Source organism: Haliaeetus albicilla, chromosome 19 (genome assembly GCF_947461875.1).
Source record: "Haliaeetus albicilla chromosome 19, bHalAlb1.1, whole genome shotgun sequence".
In the NCBI taxonomy this organism is placed as follows: Eukaryota; Metazoa; Chordata; class Aves; order Accipitriformes; family Accipitridae; genus Haliaeetus; species Haliaeetus albicilla.
Genome location: NC_091501.1, coordinates 22,795,977 through 22,806,563, shown reverse-complemented (window position 1 = coordinate 22,806,563; position 10,587 = coordinate 22,795,977). Strand labels below are relative to the sequence as shown.

At 41.0% G+C, this 10,587-nt stretch overlaps 1 protein-coding gene across 4 annotated transcripts in view; it reads right to left on the bottom strand.

Moving 5' to 3' along the window:
* Positions 1–3,843: 3,843 nt before the first annotated feature.
* The window catches only part of LOC104322976 (potassium voltage-gated channel subfamily A member 5-like), a 31,470-nt gene continuing 24,726 nt past the window's right edge, over positions 3,844–10,587 (bottom strand). Inside the window, exons 2-3 of one of the 4 annotated variants that reach the window (XM_069806787.1) lie at positions 6,926–7,056; positions 3,844–4,565 (exon numbers count right to left, since the gene is read on the bottom strand). The gene's annotated coding sequence lies outside the window, so the exon portion shown is untranslated. Of the gene's footprint in view, positions 4,566–6,925; positions 7,057–10,587 lie in introns of those variants that run through there. The other 3 variants (XM_069806790.1, XM_069806789.1, XM_069806788.1) reach the window with 3 other exon arrangements.

The window sequence follows — 10,587 nt, the reverse complement described above, 5'->3', positions numbered from 1 at the left end:
CCTGTGCTGTAATCTTATTTACCAGCTTTTCAGCCCCAAAGGTAAAAAATAAAATGAGATACCAAGAACAAAAAAGAAAAGGTAGGAGGCTGACAGGAATGCCCTTGCTCATCTCACGTAGGCAGTAATATGCTCTTTCACCGCTGCCCTTGCTGCCACGTGACAAATTGCATCTCTGTACAGAGCGTTCCCCGAGTCCTGCCTATTTTTCCAACTGGGCAGCACAAAGTAAAGGGATTTGTGGAGTGACGGTTAATTCAGATAATTGCATTTCCCTACTGCCTGTGTAACGGAAATGCCAGAGCTCCGGGGGCAGAGGATTCCACGTGCGCTTGCATGCCTTATGTAGTGCACCGTATGCCTGCAGCTGCCCTTCTCTAGTCCCATCTGTTGGAGATTGATGTTGATTTTGCTCATCTTGCCTCCTAAAAACCCAGCAATAATAATGAATGAACTCAGTGTTCAGTAGAGTGTTGGCAGCCGATTTGGCCGGGCATATTGCGGGCACGTGCTCTGCGAGGTTTCTTTGCTGCAGACACGCTCACAAGTCTATGGATCTGAATCCTATGATTAAACATCCTATCGCAGCCAGGTCTTTGCACCACATTCACCTCTGTGGACTTGAGTCTATCACCTTTCTTCTTATTAGGAGACTTTTCTGTTGTGTTTCCCGCCCACCTTGCACTTTTCTCCTGTAATTATAGGCACAAAGCTCAAGCACAGAGCCAGGAGCTGGTTAGCGACAGAGTCAATTTCTAAGCAAACTCCCTTTTTCAGGTTGAAGATGTTTTCACCCAAACTGAATTTTTATTGTAAAGTAAAAGCTGATAAATAGAATCAAAGTGATTTGATTCATCCAGTCTGAAATATAAGCTTTTAAAACCATGAACATATTTGCTGTTTTAGCTTTTCATTCCGGCCCAGAGTGGAAATCATCCTCAGAACCTCCTAATTCTCAAAGAATGAGTAAACCCAGTTCAGCTACCTATCTATGTGCTTTGATCCCGGCATGCAACATTGCAGGCTTTCAAGTCTACCATGGAAATATTGATGCATCTAGACATACAGCCTCTACTAGAGCAGCCCACATCGCTAAGATTATGATTCTTCAAATTGTTATCATTTTGTCATTATGCTTTGCTTGAATCCCTTTACCAGTTTCTTCCTTGAACAAGAAATTCCGTACTAGAGCAAAACAAAATCTACTCATCCTATGGCAGATACTTAAGGAGGAATGTTAGAATCAGACCATATCCTCCTGGCCCCAGTCAATCAATTTTAGGGGACTTCCTGAAATGAGGGCTGCACCCTATGATAAGTGTTTCTTTTTCAAGATTTCTATCCAGGCTCTGATCTGCTGGCTTTACCATAACAAGAAGTAGACACAAAGTCCTGGGTTTTTTTACTGTGCATATGTTGCAATTCCATGCGTTTGTCAGAATTCTCCAAAAGTTACTGTATTAACTGAATTATAAAGAGAAGTGTTATCTTTGGATTGTGAGAACAGTGAACAGTGGAGACTGTAAGCCGTGTTTATCATAAGAATGGAGCAAGAAAGGTAATAAAGAGAAAGGCCGTTGGCCATACTTAATAAAAGCAAATTGTGAAAGCAAACAAGCTCCTCCAGGAGATCAAAACTTGCTTTCTATCCTCTAATGACGACAAGGAGAAGTTAGAAAGAAATTAATGAACATGCTTTTGGCAAAACAGCGGCAGTTGTTCACCTAAATGAAAGAAGATGTCCTATAACTAGTAACCCTAATTATAAGCCAGCCCCAGCTGTTTGTTTACATGAATATATCTTGTTACTGATTGGAGATGTCTAGATGTGTATACTATATCTCCAAGATGTAACAGGACTCAGAAGCTGTCATTCTGGCATACAGGAGAAAATACAATTGCAGTCAACAGTGCAGTGAGGAAGATATGTATTGATGTATGTAAGTCTATAGAGTCAGACTAGTTACCTGTCATCATGACTACTGTCATCTCTCACAGTCCTCCAACATCTCCTTGGAGGTCCTATTGCCTTTTCGCTGTAGCAACTATCCTACAGAGTAGCAGACTGAATTGGTTCAGACTTTATTCTATTTAAATGGGGCACTTTTCAATTTATACGATTTAAAATCCTGAACACAGGCTTGGCATACAGCATTAAATGGACAAGGATGAGGAATGTCTTTCCCTCTCTGAATGCTTTGCAAGTAACTGTATTTGAAGGAGTCTTACTTGCAGCAAAGATATGTTCCCAGCACACTGAAACTGATCGAAAATTTCCCATTGACTTCACTAAACTTTGGAGACCCAAAGGAATATTATAGCAGTAAAAAGCTACTGTTGTACAATGGCCTCAAGTTTCTCCTGGCAGTGAACATCTTCTAACAAATATGCCAAGAAAAGCAGAATCTCCACAAAGCAGAAGAGACATTAGAAGGTTTCACGTCCTTGCTCTGAGGGATTTTAATGTCTGTGAATGCTCACAGCCCACAGAAGTTTGACAAGTTCACTCTAAGATCAAAGCCTATTTCCAGGCACTCAAAAAGCCGCAGTCCTGCATCCATTTGTGCATTTATGCAGTCTGTTCATGTCATCTAGGGCTACACTTAAGCACAGAATTGAGCACCTCGCTAGATCTACCCACTACAAAAGAGAAGCACAGAAAATCAAGGGAGTTGTAAAGAACTTGAATATTCACATGGCAAGGGTGAAGATCCAACAGTTAAAGGCCTAAGGCTTGCATCAGCCCACAGATTCCCCAGGTCAAGTTACTCTTTTCTTTTCCTTACTGGAGAGGATTAAAAAAGTAACAAATTCCTTTAAAAAGGTTGTGCTTCATACAAACAAGTTTCATTTAAATGCAGCTAATCTCTCAGATTTTCAGTGGGTATAAATGAGAAGAGCCCCACTAATGTCAAAGAAATTAGGCTAGTTCACGCCAGATGAGAATTTGCCTTACAGACTGAAAAGGCAGAACCAGGTCCTACAGCATTCGGTTCAAAAAGTAGCACAGGAAAGTACTGTCCTCACACAAACTTCTCAGAGATTTCTCTTTTGCCTTAACTTCGAATGGTGGAGCAAAACAACCGCCATCCCTTGGATCTGCTGCTTTGGTGCTCGCTAGGATCATTCACTGAACGGCCGTTCATCAGAAGACATTGGTTTTGTCTGTGCTCTGCCTCAAATGTAGGCTCCGTGAAAAAGTCAGCAGGATGTGGATTCTCACAGAAATGTTAGGTGTTGTACTCAAATTAGTATCTGTTAGCTTCCAATGAGAGCCATAGACTTGGAACTCACCTAATACACCTTTTCTCCCACAGAAAACTCATGGCAGACCTTTCAACATAACCCAAGCCTTTGCTGTTCCAGGCCAGTGGCAGATCTCCTGGGCTATACTCCTTCTTAATCATACAATGGCTGGGAGCTCTGAAAGGTTAAGCTAGCACTCCTTAGAAAGTTGCATATTCTGTGACAAAGGACATATTGCAATGACTTCTTTATCCCTGAGCTGTAGTGACAGAAAAGACACGTGCAGCCTGATGAAATGGGTAACGCCCCATTGACTTACATGACTAATACCAGTTCTAAAGTTAGCCATGGTGAGAATTGAAATAAAGAACATACACCTTCAGGGAACAGAGAAATCTACTTTTCAAGTTCAAATAGCCTTATGAAGAATTATTCCTGAGCTAAGCTTACCGCTCACTGGTAATTTTTTCACCATCTCAAATCCCACATCAGAAGAAATTCAGGCTGTGACAGATAGAAATAGATTAGATATAGATTAACCCATTTACAGTTATCAGTCATTATTATTCAAAAACTGGTATCACTGATATGCACATGTTATAAGGTTCTGCAGAATGGGGACATAATTTTATTGAGTTATAGATGGGAAAAAGGCATAAAGAATACAGGTAATGCACATTCTTGAAATAGCAATATAAACATAAACAGAAAAATGTTCAAGTCAAAGTCACATGAAAAATTAGACTAATCTTCAGATGCATTCTAGACTTGTATGTACAGCATTTTTATGTTAAAAGTAGAAATACAAACTCCAGAGATGCAACACATCTCAAGAATACAAAATAAATAAACAAAGATGAATGCCAATAAAAGAAAAAGAACAAATACGTGTCTCTTATTCCAGAATGATGAGATATTTTGACATGTAAGAACCATGGTAGAAGATGCCCAATCTATGACAAGAACTCATTTATTTCCAAACAAAACCTCAAGCAGTAAAGTCGTCTTGTGCCTGGGAGTGAGTTCAAAGCATTTAAACTTTTATGGGACCCCTGCACACTCCTTTTGTGGTGCTGAACAATTCCTCTATGAGAGAAACCTCTACGCAGAACAGATTTGCAGCAATTTGAATGAAGAAATCCAACTCACTGAGAAAGTATGCTTGATGGGGACATCACAGTCATTTATCCAGGAAAAAATTTTTCGGCAACTTCTAACCCAAGATGACTTGAGAACGAGGAATAAATGGGTTTGGTTTCAGTCTCTGCAGCAGTGTCTTCCTAACGGTCGGTGTCCGCAGGAGGAAAGCAATCAGACTTCTGTAATGCAAAAAGCTACAGTAAATATCAAGAGCAAATCATTAGGCTCCACACTGGATACAGAATTATGGCTCAGAACCGAGTGAAAGATGCACCATTATTTCACTTTCCTTTCAAGGGCGTTAATATTAATTGAGTGACACCAAGCACCATCAGTGGCTTTCCTGCTGGAAAAGTCTTCTTCATCAATTTGTTTGCATAACCAAATATCCTAGAGAAAAACAGTATTGTTTACACTCTTACAGTTCTTGCAAATTAGATTTTTATGGTACGTTTTTTTCTCTCCAGAAAAATAGGTCAGTTCCCCTGCAGTAATACACACAATCCGAGGCCTATGTTTCTGCTCACGATGAGTACACTGAACGCAACTACCCCTTCGTGCTGGGCATTTGCACATGCAACTAACTACTTCAACGGCTCAAAAGTCTATTTGCAATGGACAGATTTCCCCTGACTTCAGAGTTGAACCGAGGCCTAAATACTTAAGCCTTTTTCTACTTCCACTCTCCCTCTCTGAAAATAAGGACCATAAATATCCTCTCCCAGGAGATTAGCCCTGGAACTTTATTGGGCTTAAAGTTACGTTCAAACAATGTCCTAATAAAAACAGTTGCTGTTGAATAGTAAATAAAATGTGTTCCAAGGATATCAAATCATGATTACAATGACTTCCATTTTTGTATAACTTCAAAAATAAGTGTTTTTTTCTTTACGTATTGGAAAATAAAGAGACTTGATATACAAGAATAAGTTAAATAGATGGAAATATAAACGTAAAAAATAACAGAAGATTGCTTAAGAGCAGTATTTAAAAACCAGAAAAGATATTGCCAAGTAGCTTCCCAGGCAGACTTTGTAAGAGAAAATAGAAAAATATTAAGAAGAAAAAAAGGGATATTTCAAAGTGGTTTCAACTTAGTGGAATCAAAGAAATTGGTTTCAACAGGGTCTGAAAGGGAGCACAGAGTATTCTGACCATAACTGCAAACCTAAACCATACTACTTTACACACACGCCTGCCTTAAATCAAGTGACCTTAAATCGATCATGATTAAACGGCATCTTTTTTTTCAGTGTGTGCGCAAATGCTTCACTTCATCAGGCAGGCCTGAAAGGGCAAAGAGGAGGGAGAGCCCTGCAAAGGTTGGTTCTTCACATTCGGAGTGCTACAGCACGGGGACCACACAGCCACCTCACTGCTTGTCACAGAAGGTTGTCCCGTCAGTTGTTTGTATGTTCCCCAGTTTTGACAAAGTTTTCCACAGTCCTGACAAAGCCCAAAGGTGACTTAGATAAAAAAAAAACCAAAAAAACACAACAAAGCAAAATCCATTTGAAAGATTTTGAACTGAATCTGTGTGAAATAAAATAAACATTTCTTCCCACTCCCAAATAACAAAGACAGTCTCTATCAAAAGAGCTGTCTATGTGTTAATCTGCAGTGAAGACTCAATGCCAGAGCTGGCACCCTTTGAAGTTAAAGGAAAAGCTCCTGCTGTCTTTATGATGCCCAGATTCCTGACTGAATTGAAAAATAACATGGTAATAGGCTTCCTAAGCTCTGAATAGCTCTCTGAAGATCACTGTCTTGCTCCAGTGATTACAGGAGATGTCAAGGTGACTGGGTTAGATGCTTTACTCAAATACTTCAAACTAGCTGAGCTGAAAACAATAGCTCCCTAGAAGTGCTCCTGATTTTGTTGTGAGTGATCTCAGAACGAAGCTCAGCCAGGACAGAATGGCAGATTTGAGTAGAAAAATAGGGATTCACATTTCAAAATAAAATACCTGGCTTTTCTTCTGATTTTACTGATTCTACTTTTTCTACTTTTTTTCTACTGAGTCATGTTAGCTAGAATCAAAGTTAATTTTTGTGTCAGTTTTTCATGGTATTTTTATACTTCTTTCTTTTCTCCTCCTGAAGGAAGAAGAAAAAAAGGAAGGTTGGAAAAAGAGAGCGACTTTTTAAAATAGATATAATTTTAATTTTTGAATAAATAAATTTATTCAATTGTTGTTAAATTAACTGAACTTGATGTTTTCATATAAAATATAAAAAATATGAATGTTGCAGAAGTGGCATTTTGATACTCTTTGATTACATATTTTTTATTGCAGGAACTTCTTGATTAAGAATTTTCAGCCAACTTAAAGGCACAAGTCCTAGAAGTCCCTGCAATCTGGCATCCCGAGCCATAATCTTTCAGAGTAGCATGGAGAGATCTGCTTTGAGCAGTAGAGCATCTACGGTATAACATAGTAGTATATGTAATACAAGCTAGGATAACACAGGGTGAGAGATTAATATTCTGCATCATACTGTGCTCTGTTATTTTTATCCTGCTGTTTCTTTCACTCACCATCCCATGACTCACACCCTCCCCACACTGGAATTTCTGTCTCAGTCTCGTGGCTCACTGGTGTGTTACGGAAGACGATGCCGCGGAAAGCCATCTGGAGAATAGCGCTACGGCATGAGCTCCAGGTCGCTCTGAAAAACAAAAAGAGACAACATCACTTACTGATTTATCGCATCACTGCTCTGACTATTGCAGCCTCTTTAGCGAACTGTCTTCAGTATTTGTGAGGGCTGCAGCTCTTCCTCAGCACTTGGATATGAGGCGGCGAAAGTGTTCCAAGTCGCAGGTAGTCACGTGGAAAGCTGACACTGCCCAAGCCTTTAGGAAAGTTACAGGACTCATCCTGTGAGGTGATAAAGGGCTCTTGTGAGACAGGTTGATGAAATTCAACAGCGGTAAAAGAGCTGTTGCTTACACATTTCTTCATTAACTTTATCACCTCAGGGATACAGTCTTCAATGCCACACTAGACAGACCATCAAGGATCTATGCTTCATGAGGCCAAAGCACAGTTACATGATGTGGGATGGGAAGGCCAGGTAACAAGAGGAATTAGATACTTAAATCCTTACTAATTGGATGGATACCTACTGTGATCCAAAATGCAGAACATCAAAATCCCAGTTCAGTCTGCTGTTGTATAATCCTGCACTCATACTTCTTAGTTGACTCAGTTTCCCAGGTGCCTAGGCTCCGTCCTCTGTTTAAATCCAGAAGTAGCATGGTGTTCACTAGGTAGGAACCTAAGTTCTACCACATCCCAGAAATTAGGGTGATCAGAGAAAGCATAATTATTTTCTCTTACCTCCTAGCTGAGTGTTAAGAGCCCTCGCTCAAGAATCCCAATTCCCCCCTTTATTCCTGTAGCTGAACTTTCATCTCCATCTTCCTGAGGGCATTTTCTAACCAGCCAGAAGCCAAGATCACAGAGGGTTCACTCTTTATATGAACAAGCAAATAGTCCCTAGGCTAGAGGGAGTACTTCAACACCATTTGAATCAGCAACTGGACACCATATCATCCTTCAAAAAGTATCCTTACCAGAAAATAACTAGTAAATCTCAGGCTAGAAGGTCATGTTTTCTCCTTTTTTGCCCTGTCACTTTAAAAAATGAACTTTATTGGAAGGAGTCAAAGTAGCCTTGTCCACAGAATATCTACATCTTGCCAAAAAAGGCATTTATATGGGGAAAGAGTAAAATCCTAACTTAGGGATGAGAATTCCACTCAGCAGCAAGACTCCTCTCACGTAGGTACTGCAGCAATGAGCTCTCCAAGGACCTTAGTGTGTATCTAGCCAAAGTAATCTGCCTTTTTGCTGAGATGGCAGGTAGGAGTCAGCTTGGTTCTGGAGTAAGGTTAGCAGAAGGATCATTCGTGCTCTGTTGTGTTATTCCAGCTTTCACAGAAAAACGTACCAAAGGATTTCAACTAGCCCTTCATCTCATGCTTTTAGATCCCCTGGCCTCCTGCTTTTCCGCTCTGTCACATCTGGTTATACAGGTAACACTGGAAAACATAAAGCATGTTTTCTTTCTATGACTGTTTTGTTATCCAAATTTGCCTTGGGACAAACTTCCTACCCTGTCACCTCAACTCAAGTCCTTCATATGGATTTCTGATGGTGACTCAGAGAATAGTCAATGAGTCTTTTGTTGGTGCAGTAGCCTAATCCAGCAGAGACACTTTGCTGCTCAGCATCCTGATGCCAGCTCAAGTCACCCATCACATCCTCTGCTCTCTCTTCTTGTCCATTCCCAACGTAACTGACTGCCTGGAGGGCAGCAGATGTGCATTATAGGGAAGGAAGACTGAAGGCTTGCACATCCACACCACGTTCAAATGTCAGGTCTTCCCTGAATCCAAAGGGCAGAAGCTTCCCTCAGTCCACCCTCAATCTAGAAATGTGACCTCAACACACCAGTCATGTCATTTCAGACAATTCCTCCAGCTGGAGGACAATCAATGCAAGAGCCGGAGGAAAGCCTGAGGAGGATGTGATTAGTGACCTGAAATGAAGCCTGTGCAAACTGCAGTAGAAGCTTCCACTAGAATCTCTTTCACTAGAGTCAGCACCTCAGGACAACAAATGCTGCTGCAGTTTGAAAGATGATTACCAAAAAAAAAAAAAAAAAAAAAAAAAAAGCTGAAGGGAATTGGAGCAGCCAGAGAAAATCTTGTTAAGGCAGCAACGTCCTGCTGCGAGCGGCTGTGAGCTTTCTGTTCAATAGTCAGGCTCCTTGGTACTACTGACTTAAACAACAAGTTTTTGCTTGTCAAACTCATATCAGCAGTCCTTTAGAGTAATGTTTGTCCTGAGCTGCAGTCTCTTGTCCTGAACCTGTATTTGTCTGCAGCTGTTCTAAGCTGACTGTATGAATTAAATAGGAGTCTTACAACATCTTACCTTTCAGCTTTGTCTTATCATCTGAGAGGCACAAAAGGCCAGGAAAGCAATTGCTCAGAAGAGCTGGGAGACCACTTGTAAAGACGAGCTCTCCATTCACATGAGGTTCGTACTGGGTCCCTGCACTTTGTCCCACTCGCCTCCTCCAAGCACAACGAAAGGAAGATGCCAGGGCACAGTCCATTGCACTCACTTGTAGTCAACTAGTACATGGGATAGAGCAAAGCAAGGGACTTTCTTAGTAAATCGTTTTCTTTGGAGGATGTTAGGTCCTCAGAAGAGACATTTTTCATGGAAACATGCCTGTTTCAATTTAGAGTTCTCTGGGAAAGGTTTTCTCCCTCAGATGGGAGATGGGCTCTCTACCACCTCTAGCAGACAATAACTCGCAGTTCCTACAAGCTCGAGCAGGCTGGTCTTGAAACATCTCCTTGTGATAGCTGCTTCTACGTGGCTGATGGGCCAGAAGGGCACTGTAGGCTGAAAGACCACATATCCTGGATGGTAACTGTACAATTTTTTTCTGGACCAGACTAAGCACGTTGCTAACTAAAACAATGCAAAGAATGGTCTCACTCAATGTGACTTCACAAGATAACAGTGAACACTATCAAACATACAGCAGAAGATCACAAAAGAGAAATTAAAAGGGAGGATTTCTGTTTTGCGACAGTCCCAGATGCAGCAGCCAGGAGACTGAATGAAGTTTCGCCTACAGTATTCTTCGATACATGTTAAGCACTGGACGGGATTGGCTGGGGGGAAAAAAAAAAAAAAAAAGAGAGTGCAACAGTAGAAATCCAACCCTTTAGCAGATATCCTCTTGGAATTCTAAAGGGCCTGTTCAAACCCCAAGTTGGCAGCATTCTGATGAGGAACTTGAACTTGAGTGTCTAATGTTGATTAGAGACCTGAGTCTCTCACGCTGATGAGGTGTGCTATCCTCCTCTCATCTCGCATGAAAAACCATATGGTTGGAGTTTATGGAGAAAGGAAAATGGGAATTATTGGATGGGGAATACAGTACACAGTGAACTCTAATGTGGGTCGTAAAGGACTTTGGTCAACTGGCTATCAAATAGAGCCACCTACAGTTTTTTCTCACTACTTCACGCCTTGAGGAGTCTTCATGCACCTCTGATAGCCTGGAGACATCAAGACCAACCCACTCCCCCTTCCTGACCATTCAATGAGAAGGTCAGTGAAGCCCTGATTCTGTGACTGTTGGTGTGTGTCAACACAGGCTTCTACTTCG